Source organism: Vipera berus, assembly GCF_964194415.1.
Source record: "Vipera berus genome assembly, chromosome: 5".
NCBI classification, from domain to species: domain Eukaryota; kingdom Metazoa; phylum Chordata; class Lepidosauria; order Squamata; family Viperidae; genus Vipera; species Vipera berus.
In genome coordinates this window covers 2,142,661-2,147,660 of record NC_138207.1, presented here as the reverse complement: position 1 = coordinate 2,147,660, position 5,000 = coordinate 2,142,661, and the positions used below count along the sequence as shown (strand labels likewise).

Genomic DNA, 5,000 nt, shown 5'->3' with positions numbered 1-5,000 from the left:
CTTGTGGACTTCAGCTCCCAGAATTCCTCAGCCAGCCATGCCTGGGTGTTTTTTCTTTCTTTCTCTGACTCCTAAAGCAGGGGCCTTCAAACGTGGCCCTTTGATGACTTGTGGACTTCAACTCCCAGAATTCTCCAGCAAGCATTGGTGTACTCTCTTGTAACCCCCTTCCTCTGCAGTCTCTCCGCTTTACGAGGAGGAAAAGGACGACAATCCAGGCATGGCTGGCTGAGGAATTCTGGGAGTTGAAGTCCACAAGTCAGAAAAGGGCCAAGTTTGAAGACCCCTGTCCTAAAGTGATGGCAGAGGAAGGGATCATAAGAGAGTAAGCTAGGCTGACTGGAGAATTCTGGGAGTTGCAGTCCGCGGCTCTTAAAAGAGGCCGAGTTTGGACATCCCTGCGGTTTGGACTGGGCAAGAAGTGCCCGTCCCATGCCAGCAAGCTATTTTGACCGCAGTTGATGTCAGACAATTTCTGCAGAGAAATTCAGCGTCCCTGGCCAGGTTTGCGCATCTGAGCATTAGGTCAACTGCACTGGAACGCATTAAAAAAAAATCTGTTGAGCGCAGAGATTTTTTTTTGAATGGAGGGACCTAATTAACTGAGCTGGAAAGCTTCAGGGCATTATCATAATTCATGAGTATAAATTGGCCCAAATGATTACATCGGAAAAGGCAAGCAGGATTAGGAAAGATTATTTGGTTCTTTCTGCCTTTCCTCCTTTTTTATTTCCATCCCCGTTTTCACAATTGCAACAAAATATATTTACATATATCAGAATAGAATAGAATAGAATAGAATAGAATAGAATAGAATAGAATAGAATAGAACAGAACAGAATAGAAGTAGAGCAGAATAGAATAGAATAGAATAGAATAGAATAGAATAGAATAGAATAGAATAGAATAGAATAGAATAGAACAGAACAGAATAGAAGTAGAGCAGAATAGAATAGAATAGAATAATACAATACAATACAATACAATACAATACAATACAATACAATACAATACAATACAATACAACACAACACAATAGTCAGAAGGGACCTTGGAGGTCTTCTAGTCCAACCCTCTGCTCAGGCAGGAAACTCTACTATTTCAGATATCAAACTTCAAATATCTGTTGCTAACCATTGCGAAGCACTAAAATTTTGATCACCGGACTGTGGGAATGCTGCCATGGTCGTAAGTGTGAGGATTGGTTGTAAGTCAGTTTTTTCAGTGCTGTTGTAACTTCAAACAGTTGCTAAATGAATGGTTGTAAAACAAGGACTTCCTATATTGTGTTTGGCTGAACTTTGCCCGTGTGCAGACCGATTAAACCCCAAGTAACTACATTCACACAACCAGGTCAATCCTGGTTTGGGTCAGCTTTGTTGTTAATGGGCCTTTACTTTGATCAAATCAGCCCTTAGGGAGAGCTTTTTTTTGTGTGGTGCCTTTGCCAGCCCAGCACATCACACAAACGCAACAATTGTGTCTTTCTGAGGCTTAATCAGGTCACCTCCAAGTCAGGAGCTGGTAGAAATGGTGCAATTAGTCCTCAACTTAACAACGACTCATTTAGCTACCATTCAAAGTTACAACGGGCACTGAAAAAAAAATGGACTTACTGACCAGACCTCACACTTACGACTGTTGTAGCATCTTCACTTGATCAAAATTTCAGCCATTTATCTGAAATGGTATAAGGTTTCCTGCCTGAGCAGAGGGTTGGACTAGATGACCTCCAAGGTCCCTTCCATCATTATCATCATCATCATTATTATTATTCTTGATTCTATCCCTCTGTTAATGCAGCCATTTGGGACAGGAAACCCTGCACCATTTCAGACAAATGGCTGTCCAACCTCTTCTTAAAAACTTCCAGTTTTTATTATTATTTGGTATAGGGTTTCCTGCCTGAACAGGGGGTTGGACTAGATGACCTCCAAGGTCCCTTCCAAAATATAATAATAATAATAATAATAATAATAATAATAATAATAATGATGATGATGATGATGATGATGATGATGATGATGATGATGATGATGATGATGATTTGGTATAGGGTTTCCTCCCTGAGCAGGGGGTTGGACTAGATGACATCCAAGGTCCCTTCCAACTTTATTATTATTAGTAGTAAAATTTGGGCATTTGGCAACCAGCATATACAGGCAGTCCTCTATTTACGACAGTTCATTTAGTGACCATCCGAAGCTAATGACGGCACTGCAAAAAAGTGACTTATAACCATTTTTCACACTTGATGACCCAGGGTCAAATGATCAAAATTCAAACACTTGGCAAGGGGTTCATATTTATGGCAATTCCTTTGTCTCCCGGGGCCAAGTAATCCTCTTTTGTGACCTTCTGACAAGCAAAGTCAATGGGGAAAACTGGGTTTGCTTAACGACCATGTGATTCATTTAACGACTGCTGTCGCACTTAACAACCGTGGCCAGACATGTCGTCAAGCGGGGCAAAACCCACTGAACAGCTGCCTTCCTTAGCAGTGGAAATTTTGGACCACGTAACCGTCATCAAACCGAATACGTTTGCCAAGCATCCCGGTTTTGATCACGCGAGCCTTGAAGATGCTGTGATTCGGTTAGCGACTGCAGTGATTCACTTAGTGACCGAAAGGTCCTAAATGGGGACAAAACTCACTTTAGCCATTGCTTGGCAGGACAATGGAAGTTCAGAAATTCCCAATCGGGGGCCGTAAATCGAGGACTTCCTGTATACCCAAAATTGGGAGGCCTGATGCTCAATGGGGGGGAAAAATGGGATTTTTTTCCTGTTTTTAAGAGATCTTTTGTCCTTTCTCGTTTTTCTGATCTGGGTCTTTAGAAATCTAGGACACTGTCAGAAACTCTCTGGGTGACTTTGAGCAATCATTAACAAAGGCACACAGGGTTTTTGTGTTATCAGCAAATTCACACACACACACAGACACACACACACACACGCACAAAAAGCAGCGAACATTTCAAGTGCCTTCCCCTCCTGATCTTTGACTGAGAGAAAGGTGTGTGTGTGGGGTTTAAATATATTTATATACTGCTTGGCCTGCAAAGCCCACCCAGGAACCGTGTCAGGCCAGCATCCGCGAGAGAACAGCCTAAAATATTCAGAAAGTTTGCTTAGGGACCGTTTGGAGTTACAATGGCACTGAAAAACTGACTTAGGACCGTTTGTCACACTTAACGACCGTTGCAGCGTCCCCCTGGGTCACGCGATCCAAATTCGGGCGCTTGGCAACTGGCATGTACTTCTGACGGTTGCAGAGTCCCACGGTCACATGATCCCCTTTTTCAGTGATTCACTTAACAGCTGTGGCAAGAAAGGTCGTAAAAGGGGGAACGACTTACTTAAAAACTGTCTCGCTTAGCAACGGAAATTTTGGGCTCAATTGTGGTCATCAGTTGAGTAGGTTACAGTCATCCCATATATTGGCACTAAGAAAAGGTGGCTTATGACCGGTCCTCACATTTACGACGGTCGCAGCGTCCCTGCGCTCACATGATCAAAATTCCAGTGCAGCTGCAAACCAGCATGTCCTTGCAACGGTTGCAGCATCCTGTATTGTCGCACGATTGTCGTGAACAAACTTCCTAGCTGGCTTCTGACAAGCAGAGTCACTGGAGGAAGCCGGATTCGCTTAAGGACGGCGCAATTCGCTTAGCAAGTGCAGTGATTCACTTAACAGTTGTGGCAGAAAATGTAAAATTGGGTGTGTCTCACTTATCAACTGTCTTCCTCAGCAGTGGAAATTCTGGTTCCATTGTGGTTTTAAATTGAGGAGAGAAGGAAGGAAGGAAGGAAGGAAGGAAGGAAGGAAGGAAGGAAGGAAGGAAGGAAGGAAGGAAGGAAGGAAGGAAGGAAGGAAGGAAGGAAGGAAGGAAGGAAGGAAGATGAGAATAGGAAGGATGTGAGGAGAGAGGAAGGGAAGGGAGGAAAGATGAGAGTACGAAGGGAAGGAAGGAAGGAAGGAAGGAAGGAAGGAAAGAAGGAAGGAAAGAAGGAAGGAAGGAAGGAAGGAAAGAAGAAAGGAAGGAAGGAAGGAAGGAAGGAAGGAAGGAAGGAAGGAAGGAAGGAAGGAAGGAAGGTGAGAATAGGAAGGATGTGAGGCGGGAGGAAGGGAAGGGAGGAAAGATGAGAGTACGAAGGGAAGGAAGGAAGGAAGGAAGGAAGGAAGGAAGGAAGGAAGGAAGGAAGGAAAAGTGGATTTTTGCGCAAGAGATACAGGATGGATGGAAGAGCTCTGCATAAAAGCGATCTCAACCTGTCAAGCTGCAAAATAGCCGCCCAGCGATGGCTTATTATTTGGATGCTCTGTTGAAAAGGATCTGAGTTTCTGGGGAGGGGGCCGGAATTTCAAATTCAGCAAGCATTTTGATTTTGGCTCCTGGCTGGGCAAGGAAAAATTAATCACTAAAGCTCTTTAAAGCCAGAACATTTGGTACAGATTTCACAGGCTTTTATTAGTGCGCTCATGACTCATAAAATGCATCCAAACTAAAGTTTTTATTTATTTATTTACTCATCAAATTTATATGGGCACCCGTTTCGTGAAAAAGTGACAATGGGCTGCATTCAACAAGATTCTAAAACAATTAACATGTAAACATTCATTTTTTAAAAAAATAATAATAATAGTTGTAATGATTTATTTACTTTGTAAATGAAATCATATTCTGTTTTAATAATATTTAATTGTAAACACTCTGAACAATATAAATACTGAATATAAATTAATGAATAAATATTCCCTATTTCTCTGCAATGTATTGAGAAGTCTGTTACCCCATTGCAGATTTCACACAACAGACAACATACACAAAACTTTAAAACCCAATAAATCATGAAAGTGTGTGTCAGGAAGGAAGGGAGGGAGGGAGCGAGGAGAAGAGAAAGAAAGGAAAAAAAGAGAAAAGAAGGAAGGAAGGAAGGGACGAGGGAGGGAGGAAGGAAGGAAAGGAGGGAGGGAGGAAGGAGAAGAAGAAGGAAGG

General features: G+C 42.5%; 1 protein-coding gene across 1 annotated transcript in view; it reads left to right on the top strand.

Moving 5' to 3' along the window:
* The window catches only part of LPP (LIM domain containing preferred translocation partner in lipoma), a gene marked incomplete at its 3' end in the record, with an annotated part of 145,524 nt that overhangs the window by 134,730 nt on the left and 5,794 nt on the right, over positions 1 to 5,000 (top strand). The gene's annotated exons all lie outside the window — the stretch shown is intronic.